This window comes from Taeniopygia guttata, chromosome 23 (genome assembly GCF_048771995.1).
Source record: "Taeniopygia guttata chromosome 23, bTaeGut7.mat, whole genome shotgun sequence".
Taxonomy (NCBI): domain Eukaryota; kingdom Metazoa; phylum Chordata; class Aves; order Passeriformes; family Estrildidae; genus Taeniopygia; species Taeniopygia guttata.
Genome location: NC_133048.1, coordinates 183,177 through 203,442, shown reverse-complemented (window position 1 = coordinate 203,442; position 20,266 = coordinate 183,177). Strand labels below are relative to the sequence as shown.

The window sequence follows — 20,266 nt, the reverse complement described above, 5'->3', positions numbered from 1 at the left end:
AGCTCTAGAGTCTTCTAAAATCAAAGACAAAAAGATGCTCAGCTGTCTTCACCTGACCTTGCCAAGGAAACAGACTTTCCACAGGAGGAGAACTCTTCCCCCACTGACAACAAAGGGAGCCCAGGCATGGCTCAGGCACAGGTATCTGGATTGCAGATGTCTCCCCCAGGAATGATGCCACTCTTTCTCCAGGGCCATGCCTCAAGAACGTGAACTGAAAGTTGAGGAAAGCTTTGGAAAAGCTCAGAAAAGCAGTCAGGTGTGCTTCTTGACTCTTTAAAACTTAAAGACCTAATTTCACCTCAACAACAAGGGTAGTCCTGCATTAAGAGGCACAATAGCACCCCTTCAGATTTGAGTTCTTGAACGAACATTCTTCAAATAAGACATGTAGGAAGCCTGGGAAGCCTCCAACTACCTGTTACTCAAATAAAATATCAAGGCAAAATATGTGGCCAGTAACTACCTACAGGAAAAATAGATTTTGTCTGATCTAAAAGGTTCTTTATTAGAACACATGGAGTCAAACCCCAACTTCACACATTTTAACCAATTCAAAGCAGTACCATAATACCAAATACTGCAGTGAATTTACCAGGATTCACTACATAAATTACTCATTCTGATTCTACTTTTCCCCCCAGATTTATCATTGGGTTTTCTGATCTTCCTCAACAAGTGTGCATATCTCCTAACTACATTTATATTTAGCATTATCAATTGCCTGCTCCCATTGTTTCAGACTGCCTTTGAGGGCTCTTCTGACTCTGAATGGTTTTGGCTACACCATCCTGTTAAACAGCTGTGAGAATTCAGTGTTCAAGACATTTACTAGAGTCATAACTCTCAATTACCCTCCAAGTTCTTAAATATAATTTTTTTCTGCACACTCACGTCTGCTCATTATCTACAATTTTATGAAAATGTTTCTTTAGCAGGATCGTTGGCTTTAACTTCCCATGGAACTATTTTAACTTGCCTGCACAAAACACATAGTGTCAGTTCACAGCTGTGAACAGAGGGAAAAAACCTTCAGCTAGAAACATTTGTGTTAGCTAAACACTTTATGAATTGGGAGATAAGAATCATCTATTTCAGGAACAACAATTAAATGACTGCTACTTAAGACCTACTCACATCATCTCTGCCTGAGTTCCTCAGGCCTGCAATGCTAAGGAACATCTCCAGATGCACAGAAGCATCTTACCCTACATATCACTTTCCTTGCTCTGATTTGGTTGTTGGGATGAGTCCCACAAGCACCCACTGCTCTTGATTTCAGGATGTCCCCAAAACACTCATGTGGGAAAATAACTGCTGGAATCAACTCCTACAGTGCCCTCAGTTACACCAAGATAAAAATGCAGCCAGCTGCCACACACATCTGTCGAGTACTAGGAGACACTGATATGTCTCACAAGCACATTTTGCATTTAATATTTGGGGTTTTTAATCTTTTTGCTTGCACTTTTATACTGACAATGCAACATCCCTCACTGTGGGTGGGTGAGCCTGAGCTCCCAATGATGGCATTGCTGGTGTGTCACAGCAGCCATCATCACAGCATATATGACACATTTGGCTTTGCACAATCCTAAAGATGAATGAGAACTATTAAAGGTTTAGTCTGCAATCTCTTTTTACTAATTTGTTTGTTTGCTCTTGAAATTGCCAGGGCTTCCCATACACTCTGGAGAGCAGCACTCATCAAAGGCAATAGAAAATCAATAGATGCAAGCACAGCTATAATCAGGGAATAGAAAAGCAATTGCCTCGCTGGAGTTTGAGTCCTTGGGATCCTCTGTGTTGTGAAACCACACAGGCTGAGGTTTGCATTCCTTAGCTGACAGGTGGCCCAGTTTCAGGTGAGGAGCAGAGCAGGGCTATTGTCCATGCTCTTATGGATGGAGCATATATCTGGTACTACTCCCTCTACTTCCCCAAATGCTGGGGTGAACTTAGATCCCCCCTCTTCTATTCTCTGCTAAACTATTACTCAGAATATCCCTGCAAACTGTATTTTTGCATTGAACACAATGCTAGGAGTGTTTGGACACATGTGGGGAAAGGAAGCCTTTGGCAATGCCTCCAGACTATGAATTCAAATTACATTAGGTGGCTGACAGTTACTCCAGACATAGGGACAGCTCTGTGGATGTACATCAGCAAAACCTGGGGTAGCAAGGAAGCTCCTCTGATCAGTCCCCAGTGGCCAAGCAGGTTAGGGAGAAGCTGATGAAACTATCCTCCTGTTCTATTGCATACTTTTCCATCTAGAGAATAGATGAGGTGCATTGGTTGCATTCTGCCCCATGTGCACACACACAGTTTTAATTAAAAGGTTTCTGGTGTTGCATACATATGCAAGGGAGTGTGAACGTGTCATGCTCACATACAGTAATGCTGCTGATGAATCATGCTTGTATCACAGCTCAACGTGGTGAGAGCATCACTGGGACTTCTCTTCCCTGCCCCAGGGTGAAATGGGCTGGGAGGAGTCCAGCATGTCATTCTTCATTTGTAAAGTAAAACTTCTCTACCATCTATAGAGAAAAGGGACATAGGTGTCACAAATTGCAGCAAATGGCAATATTGTGGCCAGAGCCTCCAATCAGTTAAAAAGAGAAGGAAGGAAAGCTTTTCTTAATAAGATTTTGCCTTTTGTGACCTCTTTCCAGCACCTGGTTCTTGACACAATGACACACAGTCATGAAAACAGGAGAAGAGCACTCAAGAAAAGAAAAAGGGCATAAAACAAGACAGACTGAACAAGAGCCAAAGTCCCCTATGTGACAGCAACCCTGCATGCCACCTGCAGGCATCAAACATCTCCTGGGACAGCTGAGCAGGCAGATTATGTATTTGCTTACACAGGAAGGGTACTCTCCCTGGCCCCACTGAACACAAAGGCAAAATGACTTTTGGGGATACACATATTTTGAGGGATGAATTGTCTCAGAAATTGCTGCATCTAGTGGGAGAGGAAATTCTAAAACTCAGAAAAAACTCAGCAATCTGGAAGTGGGTTGACCATTGACTAATACAATATGAGACTAGAGATGTGAAATAGTGAGACAGCAGTCAAAAATAACCACAGTGACCACAACCTTCAAGGAAACTCATATTATACACCAAATAGCATCCACAGCAATGTGAAACACCGCAGCAGGCTCTGCAGATGCTGGAAAGGATCTGGCACATCACTGAGTTGCACTGATCCTACATCAACACTCTAATCACCCAGTGAGCTCCTCAGCACTGCTCTTCTCCTTGCCCAAAACAAAAGCAGCAGAGCATAAAGCCACCGTGGATGCTCACAGCAGATGCTTTGAGTAGCACTGGGGTTTGAGCAGTTGTGCTTTACTGTGCACAACAGAGATTCTGTTTTCCTCTACAAAACCACTCTCCTCCAGCTCCCCCTTGAAATCACTGCTTGATTCACACTGGAAGGGCTCACTGAAAGCAGGTCTGAGCATTTGCTGACAAGGTGCAGCATTTCCTTTCAGCAATACAGTACAGTGTTAATCTGCACAAGTGTCAGTGAGAGGGCTGCTAGTGGCAACCTTGCCCTGGGAGCTCCATGGGAAGGAAGATGTTACCCATGCTCTGGAGCTCTTGATCAGAAATGGATTGATACTTCCAAAGCCCCTCAGCATGCTACTCCTATGTGCCATCCTGCACTGGAATCAAAGCTGAGAAAGAGGTTTTATTTCTTCCCATGCTGCCACTTGTACTGTCCTCAGAAGCAGATTTTACTGTCACATTTGATTTCACAAACACTATGCAGGCACTCTTCAGCGTGTCACAAACTTGGCAGCATCCTGCAGATGGCATGGGAAAAGCAGCTCCAGTTCAGTGGTGCTTTTGTAATAATTACTGGACACAGAAGTCTCCCACCTCCTTCACCCTCCATCCCTCCCTCCCATCTCCATCAAGCTCAGTTTGAAAGGACTTCAGGGACCATGGCTCTCACCATCACTTCAGCCCTGAAACATGTGCTAGCATGAAGGTAGCTGAGCCACCCATGGGCTAGCTGAAAGTTCCAGACTAACTGAAAAGATTTAGGGGAGATTCAGAGCAAGCAACACCCAGAAAATTATCAGAAAAATGAATGAAATGATATGTTAAAGATTATTGAATGCAAAGAACCCAAAGTTCTGTGACTTGGGACATCCCTGGAAGCAGACAATAGAGAAACACATATTCACTATTTTCATGTTCCTCCCCAACATCTGGTTTGCTACAGCTGGGATGCTGAGGATACAGGCACCTCAGCTGGACCTACAGTGCCTTCTCCTCTGTTTTTCTTCTCTCCTGCATCAATGCATTTTCTGTGCTTCTCAAACTTCAAATATTCCCAGACATTCTGCAAAGAGTAAAAGCTCTTCTCAGACTTCTTTTCCACACTGTCACTTGACTCCTGAACTTGCTTTTCTACCCTCTTCATCTGGCCACCATAAATCTTACCTTTCAAGCACAACACTATTCCCTCCATCCTCTTCTGAAATGCTTGTGCTGACTGCTGGGCCAGTACCATCAATCCCAGTTCCTGCTGGTGTTTTCACTCCCTTGTCCCATCCTGTTAACTTCTGCTTGTCTCTGGTTGGGCTCACTCTGTTCAGCGGCCTACTTCTGTTTGTATGTAGTGGTAGCCTAGGGAACTTCTTGCTGCATAATGCTATGGAAGCTAGAAATCCTCATGGGTTCATAAAGCAGCAATTAGATGGAAGAAAAATCCCTCAAAGTCATTCCTACAGGGACCCACTCCTAGTTCAACAAGACCACTTGAGACAAAACTTGCAGGTTGGAAGAATCCTTTGATCTGCATGGTTGCACACTTCCCCTGACGCTCTCCCTCGTTCCCAGGTGTCCATTTCCAGCCATTGCTCTCATCCAGTAGAGCTCTTATTATCTTCTTGGGCTCCTTTATTGTCCTGTCACAAACACTTGTCCAGGTGAAACAGGACTAACACTGCATATCTGACAAGTACCACACTGCAAATTGGCTACACACCCAAAAGCACACACAATTTTTCATCCAGCAGCATCTACAGAGCTGGGAAAGACCTGCCTGGTACAATACCCTTAATAAGATTAACTTCAAGCATTCAGAACCATCTTTGAATCATTTTGCTCATTAGGCATAGGCAGCTCTAACCTTCACATTCTTCCTAACACTATACCCAAGAGCCACATGGCTGCAAACATATCCCTGTTGGCATGAAAATTATGGAGTATTGTGTGTTTCTCTACATCCTATCTGATACAGGGCACATTCCATTCTTCTAACAGAGTAGAAGGACATCTGACTCAGCTTTGTAGGAACACTCCTATGATTACTGTGAGTTTTTATGACTAAAAGATTGGCTAGGGCACTCAGAGGTTTCCATGTAGATCTCTACAAACCCTGGAGAAAACTGGGATTAACCAAAGGTCCTCCCAAAAAAACAAGCTCATGAACTCTGTAGCACAGACAACTGGCTACTCTTGTGACTTTCTCCCTGGAAGAATCCATTCTATTAAGTTTGTAAGTGCTAAAAGGAAAGCTTTTCAGCTCTCTTATAGCTGCCACAGGAACAGCTTGGGGAGCTGCCTCTCCTGGACTGCTGCAACTCCCAGTCCATCCATTTTCTGCCTTAGACAAAAATGAAAGGACAGGCAGGCAACCAGCCTGTGTGTGACACGTGTAGCCAAAATGTAGTCTGCTAGAGCTGTAAAAACATTCAGGCATTCACCACAGACAAAAAAGTCTGCAGCACTGTCAGATAATCACCCAGTTGATCCCAGTTTGTTAAGGCCAGGTGGAGACTGCACTGTCATCAGTAACCAAGAAGAGCATTAGGGTACACCTGTATCAGTACACAAGCCTGGCTTAGGCCTGTCCTCTGTGCCAAGGCTAACTGGCACAGAACAACCCCTGCCCTTTTAAACCTGCTTTGCCTCCAAACATGACAGACCTTGTCTGGGAAGATCCAGGCCAAGCCATGCCAAGAACTGTACAAACATAAGGCAGCATTGATGTGATCAGGATTGTCCCCACTCCTTAGTACTAGCAGGGAAGATCTTTTGGGAACAGCTTAGACTGTCAGCTTTAGCTCCATTTCGGGAAAGGTGCCCTGTCCTCTCTGCACACCTTGCCCTGTGCACACAGGATTTTGTGAGCAAGTCCAGCAGGCACTGCACAGACCCTCAGACTGATGGCATTGTAGCACAAGGAAACAAAATGTGGCCTGAAATAAAAAATGATCATTCATATTTCAGTAAGTGTCTAAATTTTAATTTCCCATTAATCTTTACTAACAGCCCTGTAACTCAAAAATTCTAAGCAGACAGCTAGGACTAATTACTCTGATAAAATTCAATATTAAAGCGTAAGCCCAGTTTTAACTTCTGTCTTGTAGGTCAACTTTATAAATCATTAGCATTGCTATCCACACATTGAACAGAACAGCCCTACCAGCAGAAAGAAACACGATCATCAGAAATCTCCCAAATCAGTAGAAATTTTACCCCGAGTCTCTGCAGAGCTGCTCTTCCTGAGGGGATCCCTCTTCAGGGCATGCTGCTGTTCCCCTTGATTTGGCTGTGAGAAGCTTGTCCTGGTCTGGCAGGACACAGCCTGACACAGCCTCCCCCATGCAAATCCACAACTAGCCCTGCTTAGTGCAGATGCTGAAGATTAAATTGCTGGCCCGTTTTCAGGACCCTACCCTGGGACAGACGGACAGCAGTACTTCTGCAGGCATGCTCAGCAGCCTGGCCTGCCCTGTGCTTGCAGCTGAAATGCAAAAGGCTGAGCAAAGTCTGCAATTAGCAGCATTTCAGGCTCGTGGAAGGGCCCCTGAGGAAGCCAGGGAACGTGATTCAGGTTACAGGTGCCACTGCTGCTGCTCTTGGAGTAAATCAGGGTTCAGACTTGAACTGAAAACTCCCAGTGAGAGGGCTGTGTGCAAGGGGAGCTGCAGTGCCCGGCATGCAGGCACACTGGGAGGGGCAGCACTGCAGCAGCTCAAGCACGTGCCGGAGCTCACTGCAGCTGTGCCACTCCACAGCTTTTGGACAAACATTTGTTAGAGATGTGGGAGAGACGCGCAGCACACCTCAGGTGGGCTGCCTGGGGAACAGCAGGGTTAACATTGCTGTCATGAAAAGTCCAGGAGGAACCTGTCAGCCATTAGAAATGCCTCTGGCATAAAGGCTGGCCAGCTTGGGTTACACCAGCAGCATCACTTCCAGCTTGAGGCCGCAATTCATGAAATCCAAACGCTCTGAAGCAAGACACTGGGTGCTGTTACCAAACCAAGGTGCCATCACCAGCTCAGGGTCTCTTCCAGAATTGCTTGGTTGCCCTGTAGGAGCAGCAGCTGAACCCAGCAAGTGCCCAGGACAGCGAGCAGGCAGGCAAGACGGGGCACATGCTGCAGCAGGACGCCCTTCCATCAGCCAGGTACCCACGCACTGCAGGCACTGACTCACAGGCGGGGCAGCCAAAGCCTGGCTGATTTCTCCCCAGAGTCATGTGAACTGGGTGGACCACAGGCACAGTGTCTCACAGCCACTTGTGCAGGTAAATGAAGGCTGGCTGGCTAACCAACACACCATGAGCAATCTCTACATCCTTCAAGGCCGTCCAATACAAACAGTTGGTAACTCTGTTCCCTGGCTATACCACAAATACTAATTGTGACCCTGGACTCCCTTGTAACAACCAGTTTTTTTTCCTCTCTGAGCTCCCGACCTGCAGCTTTTTTGTTCACTGGCAAGTGTGAAATCAAATGAAAGGAAGTATTCATGAACTTAAAAATGTCTTATAAATCACTCTTAAATATGATTTGCTCAATGAGGACAGCTGGGTGGATTGGAAGATCCTAACAGTAGTCTTTGTGTTCAATTTATTGCTGAAAATACCCTCAGGTAGCAAAAAAAGTAAATAAAATAACATTTACAAACAGGAACATGCTGCCTTTGTGAGAGCATGCTTGTAGCTGTGGGGACTTTAACCTCAAAATTAACACTCCATGGACAATGGGGAGACTCCAAGAAAAGCTGCTGAGATGGTGTTATGACACTGGGCAGCTCTGCCACTGAAAACTGCCCACTTGAAAGCCTTGATGAATTTATGGATGGAATACATTCACTTGCAGGCTGAGCCTCTCAAAATGACAACAGGCATTTCACACACAGACATACAGCATTGAGTAAGCAGGACATAAAGGCGAGGGCACCTCATTGCCCCAGCAGGCAGAGATCAGCCACATACCCTGCACCAAACACTCAGCTCTGGGAAGAGCTGCAAGGGCACCTGATATTCTCCATATCCAGAGGTCCAAGGTCTGGTAACTGGTTGGGGCATTCAGCAGTCACTGCTGGGATTGTCCTTAATGCAGAAAGAGATAGCAGAGGGATACCTGGCCTCTGCTCCTTCTTTCCAAAAATGGGCCAGAGTAATTCCCCATTTCCTTGGGGAAAAGTGTCTCCTCAGTGCTTGAGTCTGGGTCACCTACCCCTCATTTCCCTCCTCCAGCAGCAGGAGTGGCAAGCCCCATTCTCTGGTTGCCTTGTAACATGAACACACTCCCAAGTCCTTACACACAGATCATTTCCATTCACTTTTCCTCAGCTGCCTAGCTTTGAGCTGATTTGCAGAGCAGGGTGGGTTTTCTTTTTTCTTTTTCTTTTTTTTTTCCTTCACTTTTTTTTGTTTTTTTTAGTAATCTCTGCCCTGTGTACCTTTAGTGACTACTGCAACTGCAGGGGCATGTGGCTGAGAGTTCAGCACAGTTCTTTGTTGGGCTTTGGAGCCCAGCTGTGTGTGACCTGGTGGGGCACACAGAGCATCTCTCTCTGCAAAAGCAAGAATGGCAGCAGCAAGCTGGACAGACTCAGCAAAGCCAATGCAAGTGTCTCCTTTGACTAGGGAGGGCACTGAAACAGCAGAACAGCTTTAACTTCCCAGAGAGACCATCCTTAGCACCCAGCTGCCTCCTTCAGTAGGCAGCTAAGAAGCTGTTTGGAGACAGAAGTGTGGGACAGGATTTCCATCAGGGAGGTCCTGAACATACTTCTTCCACAGACAAGGCTGAATAATATCACCAACTTCAAAGTTCTTCCACCTCCCACTAGCTTCTCATCAATAGGACCTGAAAGGGTTAAAGATGCCACTCGACTCATGACTATCATGGGAAAACTTTGTTCCAAATTCTCCATTTCATGCTGCTAGAAAACCAACAATCTTGAATTACCTTGTATTAAACAAGGCAGTTCTACAGGGCAGCCTGCATTTGCTAAGTCCACTAGTTTTCCAAGGCTGGGCTGAGAGGCTGGCTGGAGGTGCAGGCAGAGAGAAACAGCTGTACCCTGCTGACTGCCTGTTTGTGGTCTGTGCTCTGCAGAGTACACCCCAAAGAGCCTCCCCATCTTCCCATCACTGCTGGAAAAGAGTTCCCCACCACCACAGCTAGTAATGCTCCACTGCAGCATTGCTCCTGCAGTCACCTTCAAACACACAAAATTTCACAGCTTTCCCAAAGCACTGCTGATACTCGCTGTTCCCTTCACAGCCCCTCTGACAGTTACAGACAAAAGGAAAGGATCTATTCCAAACTGTGCTTCTTGTTCCCATGATCTGCCCAACACATAAGGTAACATCCAGAGAATTTTAGAGCATATGCAGGCAGTTTACAATATACTAACAGCCAAAACTCACACAGAAACATCAACACCCACTTTACATAGGATACCTTTATGCAAGGACATTAGTCACACTCAGCAAAATTAAAAACAATCCTGAAGAGCAGCTATACAGAACAGGATGCAGACAGAAGAGTGAGAGACTTGATCAGCAATTCTCAATTGCTTCAAGTTCAAATTCTCACCACAATGCAGTACTACTAGTTATTTATTATCATCCAGGAATTATTGTTTTCCAGTAAAAACACACATATTTCCAAATGATTCATACTACCTGAGACATTAATGTTTTTGCAGCTCTGTTCCAGATCCTAGGTCAGGAATCTCCATTCTATTCCAGTAAATTCCACTAAGATATCACATGTAACAACAAGTTCTTGAAGAAGTTTCATCAGATTTTCCCTTTAAGGTAACCCACTGCACTCCCACGTGAGGCACAGGCACCTCAAAGGCACAAGCAGCTGAAAAGTGCTGCAGTGGAATCAGATGATCAAGACAACCTTGGAGCCTCTGCAGCCTCAGAAACATAACCTGTGATTTTTAAATCAATCCAGTGGCGAAGACACAAGCCAGTGCTGAACCTTAAGAGCCAGGTAATGCATATAGAAGCAATTTTAATTAATGCTATCCTGAGAATGAATGCGTCTGACAGATTTTGCTGCAACACGTACCGAGGGTGCAGCACTGCAGCAAAAGCTGTCACTCCCATCTGTGCAGAACTGTGCGGCATGCAGCACGGGTGGCAGGGCTGACGACACCAACCATCAGAACCACCCTGTCAGTTCTTGCTGCGCAGCCCACAGCTACCTTTCTGCAAGCACTGCATTGCATGCAGCAACAGAGGAAAATGTGGAAAGTAAGCATTCAAGGTAAAGAGAAACATTCCTGAGCTAATTAAACAGTTGCTTGAGCTTATGTTCATCGTGATCAGTCATGCAGAAAGACATTTTCAGCTTAGGATGAAGCCACCATTTTTAGAGGTCAATTAGAACACTTACATGAGAAAGAGGAACACAGGCCCTGCCACATCACACAACATGCTCCCTCCTTTGCTCCCACACCACCTTCACCTACCCTGGCACTTGCACTTCCAGTGCAGGATGCTTGCATCACCTGCTCCAGGACCCTTAGGGGAGATGGGAGCAGTCACTGGGATACCTGCTACATGTTACCCACTGGTTCCCAGGGTGGGAGAGCTGTTGTCCTGGAGCAGAGGTGACGTGTCACCAGAAAGCACCTTCCTCAGCACCACAGGACTGCTGTGCCATGATACAGGTCAGGCAGCCCTCTCACATCACCTGCCTACAGCCACAGATGCTTTCCTCTCCTTCTGCACAGCCTGACACATGAGCCCCAAGCTCCAGTGGTTTTGTAATATTAACCACCAAAGCCGAATCCTACCAGGGCTAAGAAAGCCTTGGTTCTCATCTCCTGCTGCTCTGCTTTCTCAGAGGCATGCAGTGCACAACCAAGGATAGCCACAACACTATTTGCAAGGGGTCTGAATGAAATCGGTCCTACTACTTTTGAGCCAAACAAGCACAAATCCAAGCAAGGAAGACAGGGTTTTTGTGGCAAAAAGAAAAAAAAAATCTTATTTAGATCAACACCCCCTGCCCCCCTCCAGGCATCAGGTTTGCAAGTTGAAATCACAAACCTCAAAACCGGCTGAGTTAATGAGTTAATTCAATACTAAGTAAGGTTTGATACTATGGCCTGGGCAGTACAGCAGGTCAAACTATGACTTAAAAACCAATTAGCTAAGTAAATTCAGAACTATAAATGTTTACATGCAGGGGCTTGTCCATCCACTACTGATTAAAAATCGTTAAAGCCTACACTTTCCCCTTTGTGACTTGAAGCAGCTAAACCACCACATTCCCCACAAACCAGGGCAGACAACAAGGAGGAGTGATGAAGTATCCACACTCAGCAGTGCATGTCCCCCTTTACTTCATCCTGGAGCACTCAGGAGCCCACCTGTCAGAAGCAGACATGGAACCAGGCCAGGCTGCCTGTGCCTGCAGCCAAAGGAGGATAGTGAGCATGGCTGGGCTGTGGACAGCTGGGCCCCTGACACACAGGGCAGGGCAGCATGACAGCTATTATGCTGCAGCAGGCCAAGGAGCAGCCATACGGAAGTTTCCAGCTCACACAAAGTATTTACACATGTGAGATCAGTGCACTTTGCTGGCCCATATTCAATACAGCTGCTCAGAGCCCAGATGACAGGACTCAGAAGTTACTTTGTGAGGAGGACATTTGAGGTTTGTTCAATTCAATGAAGCTCTGACAAACAGGGCCAAAAAGATTGGGACTTAATAAAAGTAAATAATTTTCCACTGAAGTCCTCTAAATATGATATCTTTACTCCTCTGCCCAAACCTGGGCAGCACTTTGTGTGAGCAGGAACTTTGAAAAGGTAGCACATCCAAACTCACTGTGAAAGCATGGTGGTGACAGAGACCTCAAGGCAGACAGCAATGCTTAGATGCTTGAGGGATGCTATTACTGCAAAAGTGACCTCACAGACTTTTGACCAGATCCTCAAACTTAAGTTTTGTAGTAATTTTCAGGTGGCCCTGTACTGTGCCTGCCTCCTTCTAGCCTCATGCTCCCCACCATTGGTCAGAGTAAAGCAGCCCTGCAGCCAGGCTGGGAATCAGGCAGGGCTAAAGGGAGTTGGGGGAGGCTGATGGCTAATTTTCACCAGACCAACTCTCTGAACACTGCTGCATGAAGTTTTTGTCAGCTGGGGTAGGGCTAGAAAGGGCATTTGGAGGAGAAAGTGGTTAGGACAAGGGGAAAGGCAAACCCACCTCCTTCAGGCACAGTGCCCACCTGCACTGATGTAGCACTTCCCAGATCCATAACTGGAGAGGATATGAAAATCTATCTCTCCTCCAACTTGGCAAAAGCAAGCAGACACTCTCATCCGCCCACTGCCACACAGAAATAAACTTACCATCTTATGTATTCTTATACATTATACCTGTGTGTTGGCAACTTTGTTCCTAAGCAAGGAGGTGATACATTTAATTCCTGGGGTAATTGGGCTAGATCCTAAGGGGGCTTTACTACAAGAAGAGACAAGGCTGCAGAGTAGGCTGGAGTGCTAAGTACAACATTAAAACTCTTTTTTTTCTAAACACCCCCTTCTCCTCCTTTCAGCCCATCACTCACAGGGTGCATTCACCTTTCTGTACTGTGTTTCTATGTGAAATTAAAATGTTTGGAACACAAATGTTACATTCGCTGCACAACTATTGCAAGAAAGCACCAAAATATTCTCAGCTTTCTTTTATAGAAAAGGAAACAGAAACTGCCTTTGCACAGCATTCACATGCTTCTGTGCATGCTGCTGTCACGTTCAGGTAAAGCTGTGTGTTGCACCTGCATATCTTACTCCACCCTGGTGAGGGTTAAAGCACACAGGGCTGAGGTATCCTTACAACCCCTTATCTGCCCAGAATAGGGCCCCAGCAGGGGAACATCATTGCCAAAACCTAAGACACCACCAGAGACACAAAAGCATTAAGGTCTAAATTGCCACATTCTGATGGCTGACATCCAATGCCACACTTTATATTTGATCATTTCAAAAACATTGGTTTTCAGGCTGCTGAATCAAACCAAACCCCACCGACTTCACAGGAATGGCATGCCTGGCATGCCTTCTCAGTCATGGTGGTTAGGAAGGGTCCTAAATCTGGACAGTTAAGGGCAAATGGTTTGTGGGTTTTCTACCAAGCTGATTCTGTCACCAGCCCCAAACCTCAAATCCAGAGAGATGTAACTATCAACAGTGTGTGCAGTGAGTGGCTGCAGTCACCACCAGGAGAAGGCTGCCAGCCTGTGTTACCCTGGCAAACAGATGAGCTTGGACAGGGAGATTAATCACACCTTTGGTGGCTACAGAGAGAAGAAGAGATCAAGTTAAAAGACTAAAGCCCTCCAAAGACTCAGCCCATTGAAAGCAGAGAGAATAACAGTATGGAATGACAAAGCCAACCACCAGCTTTAGGAATGCAAGAAGTGCTGGCAAGCAACACCTGCTCATCAGCTGTCACCAAGTACTGGAAAACATTCATGCTTTCTACTTCATGTGTGCGAATACAAGCATTACCCAAGGCAAAAAGTCTATACAGCAGGCCTCAGACGTGTGAAGATGTATGTAATCATGCCATAATCATCACAACAAAGGTTCTCCATTCCAACATGTTTTAAGGGCTCCCATGATCTGCAGTCCACTAGTTAGTGTAAAACATATTACTGCAACAAATCATCACCCTCGTGGCAATCTTCCAATAAAAACAACCTCCTAAAGAGATTATATGCTTCATTTTAGTGTAACAATTGTATCAAAATTGTCCTTCTTTGTCATTTTGCTCAGTAATGCCAGCCATACTTTCTGAAAAACTCCCATGAGGAAAGAGACCTCTGGTTCCTCACCAACTGCAGCCCACAGTGGGAAGGAAACGTTTCATGGAGGACATGCACGGCCTTCAGAGTCCCTGGGTACAATACTCTGCTAACATCATGCTCAAAGTTGTAATCACCAATCCATTTGAACATACAAAATAATCTGGCCTAGATTGCAAGGCATACTAGGTTTTTAAATATTATAATTTCTTGTAACAGCCACATTTGAGAGTTCTCTTTTTCAACACAGGTTATTTTTTGCCTACAGTTCCTAGCCTCATATAAAATAAAGAAAATCATCAACTTACTCTAAGCTGGGCAATTTTCAGAACACAGCCAGAAGACTAGCGAAATGTCTATGCTCTTGTAACTTATTTCTACTTCTTAGGAAGTCAGCATTGTTCAGACTCACCCGTACTGGAGTGCAGAAACTTTACTATTTCATAGCAATATGAGGAAGCTGAGGTTGAAGAACTACTTAGATCAGGAGATGCAGGGGTTAGTTAATGGGGGCCTGATTACTCTTGAATTGTGCTGCTCTCCCACACTCCCTTTACCCCAACTAATTCCTTCCCCCAGGAACTTTCAGACACATATCCAAAAGAAGCACAGCAATCAGCTCTCCGCGTCCTCCTCCTCCTTGTAGTGCTACAGAGGGCTGGGTGCCCTGAGCAGCCCCAGGCGAACCATGCCCAGGAGGGGTCTTGCACACCAGGTCCCTGCACAAGTGAAATTCCTCCACAATGGAGGAATTACACTTCTGCAAGTGCCGCAGATGCAAACCAGGCACAGAGCACGATGTCCCTGCCGAAATATGGCAGCTGGCTACTGGCTGCACAAACTGACCGGAGCACAGAGCTGCTGGTTCTGTACTTGCACAGACTGTAACACTGGGAACGACGCCTCCCCTCACTGTCCTGCAGGTCAGCAGATGCATACCTCTGCCATGAGGCTGTAGGCATGTGGGAAGCCACTGCATTTTTTCCCTCTAAACAAGGAATGCCACAGACGATTCCAGGTTGTAAAAATCCCCTTTCCCACTGTCATCACTGTGGTGAGAGGCGCTCACCCACCCCAGCGGCTCTCGGCGAGAGACTCGAGAAGCAACAACCCCCAGCACACGCGGCAATGATGAGCACTCCTTCCCCCGATTTTTGTGGAACATTTTAACAGAATTTACGCACCAGTCAAAACCTAATCCCACAGCACCTAACTCAAAAGTGCTGATTAGTTGGGATGGTAACTTTAACTTGTGTTTAATTGGTTTAAAGGCTTCAGATGTAGCATTACAAGGGGGGGAAAAATGCAGATTTGCAATGAAAGCGCAATCACCAAGGACAACAAGCAAACGTCTGCTGTGCCACCGGCTTCACATGCCAGCACATGGGACACCTGACAAAGCCAAATGAGGGAAGTTATAGAAATTTTTGAAAGAGGCAAAGAAAAGTTTCACAATGCTCCATCAATTAATTCTCTCACGACGGGGGAGCAAAGAAGACTGAAGTAATTAATAAAGTAAGAGCATCAGAAAAGCATATATATAAAAGAACGCTATTAATTAAATGATAAACGTGGGCGGGCTGGGAAAGAAGGGGGAGTTCAGGAAAAATAAGCAACAGGAAAGGGAGTATGTGGCTGCAGCAAGGAAAAAAAAAAAAAAAGGTTATTCACAGAAAACGCGCTAAGTGCCTGGAAACCTCCAAAATCTCAACTAAGCCCCAGCCAGTGGGTTTAGGAACTGCCTTGCGGGCAGCTCGCTACAGCGAGGAGCGGTGGGACCGTGCCCTTCCCGGGCGGGGACGGGGCCGATCTCCGTTCAGGAAAGCGGCTGTTCCGGTCCCGTCGGAAGGAGCCCGACGGCGGCTCCATTTCCGAGCGGGAGCCGAGGCCCCGGCGGGCGCCTCAGGGCCGGCTCTCCCGCGGGGGGTCCCCGCTGCCGCCGCCCGCGGGCGACCCGGCCTGGAGGCACCCGCTCGCCCGCACGGGAAGGGACAGGATAGGCGGCGGCGGTCAAAGACAAAGCGGATGCCTCAAATTCCTCCCCGCCCCGCCGGTCTGCGGCACCCCCCGCCCTCCGCTCCTTCATCGCCCACCTCTGCCTACCTGGGCAGCAGGAGCGGCCGGGCTTCGCTCCCTCCCAGCCCGGGCTTGGGCGGCCGCAGCCCGCGAGGGGCTCCGGGGCTCGGGCGGCGGGTGCGGGCGCTGACAATGAGGGGAGGGCCGCGGTACCGGGCGGTGCTTGACGTCAGCGGGCGGGGGCTGGCGGCCCGGCCCGGCCGCCCTGCAGCTCCGCGGCGCCCGCCCCCGGCCCTGAGAGGAGGGCGGGCCCCGGCCGCCATTTTGGGGGGGTCGGAGGGCGCTTGGGGCGGGGAGGGGAAACTTTCCGCAAGGCCCCGGCGCGGAGCTGGGCGGGCTTGGTGGCGCTGGTTTCACGGTGGGTTCGTGCTCCGGAGCCTGCCGCTTCTGCGGACCCGGCCAGGGCTGCCGCTGCCTCGGGGCTTTGGTGTCGGGGCAGGCGGTGCCGGTCGCGGCTCTTTGGAAGCAGGGCGGAGCCCCGCGCCAGGTGGCACAGCGAGGTTTTGTCCTCCTCTCCCGCCGCATCCCCCCGTTGGTGCCATCTCTTGGACAGTTTGGGACTTGGTGGTCAGTCCAGCTGCTGTTGGTTCCACCTCTGGTATCTGCAGCTGGGAATGCCGAGATGGGATCAGACACAGGAGACCTCCGCCAGCACTAACCGGGAAAAGCTGCTCCCGGTGTGCTGAGCGGTGAGCCGAGCCCGGGACCGCTGAGCGGGCGGGTGACACGGTGAAGGACACCGGGAGCGTGCCCGGTGCTCTGTACAGCATCATGCCCAGCTGAGTCCGCAGCAGAGTGTCAGAGGCCGGTGAGCAATTCCAGCCTCCCGGCCAGGCAGCGAGACGTGACAGGCTCGGAACCTACTGACCATTGTGGGGGCAGCTGGGGGAAAGGAGAGCTGCCTCCTCACCTTGTAACATCCCTCATTCCACTTGTCCCTTTCTGTACTTTGCAGCTTCCCCTGACTGCACTAAGTCCCCATAATTATTAAAGAAAAAAATTGTTTTATCTTAAAGCAGCCAGAGCTTCCTTAGTTTTCCTCTACATCATTTCCTTTTCCGGGACAGAAATTTTTAAGTGTCTAACCTCACACTAGTAGGCTTTTTTTCTTCGAAACACCAGCCTGGGTAGTGGCAACCCTTGTTGCCACGGGCACTGTAGCACCAGCTGCAGCCATGCAGCTTCTGCAGGACACAGAGCAGGCCAGTTGTCTCTCACTTGGGTCCAGAGATTTGACATTTACCATTTATTGGGTTTCTATTCACTCTCTTCCTCATTCTACAGACCCCACCTGGCAGCTGGTTTCCTTGCCACTTTGGTGAGGGGCTTCTTTCTCCTCCTCCTTTATCAGCTCAGCTCATTTTGTTTGCTGTCACCTCCCTCCATCACTCATGCTGGGTGGGTCAGGATTTACCTCACACCTTGTGCTTTCCCTCGAGCAGCAGTTCACTGTGCCAGTGCTGCTGGCATCTGGTGGCACAGAGACTGAGGAGTGTCTCTGAGTTCTTAGTGAGCATTTGACTCACCCAAGCCTGAGGCGTGGTTGCTATGCTTATCTCTTGGATTGGAAGGATGGGTGCTGGATTTCCAAAACCCAAAGCAGGGTCCCAGCACCACTGGTAGAAAACTTTTTCCCCAGACGTCCCCACAATGACTGATAGAAAGGCTGCATAGTCCCAAGGAAGTGGGGTGTAAGTAATGTGGGCAGGTGTGACCAGAGATGATGGGCAAGGAGAGATGACAAACACAATAAAATCACAAATGATATGGGGAATCAGCAGAAGCTGTCAGCGTATCTGACAACAGAGGATCCATATGGGTGTAGTAGCTTTAAACAAATAAATGTAACTCATGCATCTTATGCACAGCTTGATAACGTGAGAAGTGGATGGCTCTAGGATGCCATGAACACCAGAGGCATGAGATTCAAAAGGGATTAGCCAAACTTACAGAGAGCAGATTTCTCAGTGGTTATTAAAAATGTCTACCTGAGTCATCTTACAGTTCATGAGGTCCCTGAACTGACTCTTCAGGTATTGCTATTCTGTACTCCCTCTGCTTGTATGGTGAATTTAAGTGAGGTGTCTGAGTTGATCTTGCAGCTGCTGATACATGCAGTTGAATGTCCCTCGTAAAATTACTTGTATGTGCTGCTTCTTCTGCACCAGTTCTGGCATTTGTTCTGTTTATCAAACAAGCAGGCAACTAACTCAGAGTGAATACTTCTCTACCTACAGTGAGTTGAATTAGCCCACTGTTTTCTAATCCAGTGGTTCTTGCTTCTCTCTGCAAATTAGAAGTGGAGATTCTCCTGATTCCAGGTGTTTGGGTTTTAAGTATTTAGAAGATCTGATTCATTATAAGATCCTGATGTTTGTTGAATTAATTCCTAACGGCTCTGACAGAGCTGGAGCCTTGGTTGTTTTAGGTTCCACAGAGTTTAGGAACAGTATTAAACACAGCAAGCAGGGAAAAAGAAACAGGATCATGCTTGTGTGAACGGAAGTGCTGCATGGCTTGCTAGTCTCACATCATTATCAGCAGTCTATATGGCAATGTAAGTTTTGTTGGGTTTGGGGTTGTGTGTATGACTGTTTCTTGTTCCTAGAATCAGCTAGGTGCCACCATGAGTCCCCACAGAAGCCTGCAGCCATGTCAAGGTATGGTAACAAAAGCACTGAGAAGCCTGCAGCACATACGAAACAGGTTGATATCTTGTTAGTTTGTACTGCTGCCATCTTCCTCTCACTCAGAAAACATGTGCAGTCCAGTGAGAACACCATCTCCTCAAACCAAGGGCTTTCATACCCATCTTCACCAGCTGCATAAGGAGCCAGAACCTGACACACCTGGACAACACCAGGATGGGGAGTGGCAATTGCTGGAAATCATAAACAGGATTTACACACACTATGAGTAGGGTTTGTCTGAATACATCAGACATCTCCACCACTGATTCTTCTACACAAGTCTCATTTCAATCTTGCAGCATAGGTAATGTAAATAATGTCATTAAGCATTATGAGGGGATGTTTCACCTCTTCCTGGAGCAGACATCTTAAAAATGTCAGCTGAATTAGGTCTACACGTGGGGCCAGAAGGGGTGCATTTAAGGATGCCAAGGGTGCTTGCCAATATAATTTCAAAACTGGCACCGTAGCTACAGCTGTGTCTCTTGACATTTGTTCAAGGACTTGCAAGGTTTACTGCAGAGGGAGTTGTGAACTCAATAAAGAAAAGCAGGATACCAAGTAGTTTCCATGGTAGTTCAAAATTTGAAATTGTCTATCCATCATTAACTGCTACGGAATAGACAGGAAAATACAAAGCACCACATCTTCACAGATACCTTTTGTTAGAATATCAGAGTGGTAAAAAATTATAATTGTCAATGAAAGCATTCTGACACCAGGTAAAAAAGCCTGTTCTGCAAAAACATTTCCATCATATCAAGGACTTATTACATATACAAAACAGGAAGAGGACTTTTGAGCATGTTTGTTTGTGAAGATGTGATCTGTTCATCAATAGGACTTTGTATACTTAAGTAGTCTTACATATTGTTCTTTTGTTCCTCTGTGCATTTTGTTCCTATTGTGCATTTGTTCTTTTGTACTCCCCTGACAAGGAGCTGTTTTCCAGTTGGTGAGCATGGTGGGATTTCTTCAACCCTCAGGCTTTCAATGACCATATTTCTTTCACATAGCAAGGTTCAGGTTTGTCCTGGGAGGAGTGATCATGTTCCATGTTCATTGTCCTGCCAGTCTTCTGTCATGGTGACTCCACATTACTGACATTCATCCTCTTCCCTGGTTGTAGGAATAATCTGCACTGGAATTTAAATGCAGGGTGCTGCAGTGAACACACATGCTTTGACATATATTTAGCTATTTCTTCTATTTTCAATAAATGTTACAATATCATTGAAACAACTATCTTCTTGGACATATCAATATGTACTTCTATACAAACATAACATGTTTTAACTTACCTTTGTGCTCAATATTGCTAGAGCTTCACTGGAGAGGCACTGAGATATCACTCAGCCCTCATGTACTTTATGTGGAATACATTTGTG

General features: G+C 46.9%; 1 protein-coding gene across 3 annotated transcripts in view; it reads right to left on the bottom strand.

Moving 5' to 3' along the window:
* LUZP1 (leucine zipper protein 1) overlaps positions 1-16,496 on the bottom strand; it is a 30,940-nt gene extending 14,444 nt beyond the window's left edge. The window contains exon 1 of one of the 3 annotated variants that reach the window (XM_030290536.4): positions 16,216-16,496. The gene's annotated coding sequence lies outside the window, so the exon portion shown is untranslated. Of the gene's footprint in view, positions 1-9,964; positions 11,961-16,215 lie in introns of those variants that run through there. The other 2 variants (XM_072917824.1, XM_012570684.5) reach the window with 2 other exon arrangements.
* Between the last annotated feature and the right edge of the window lie 3,770 nt (positions 16,497-20,266).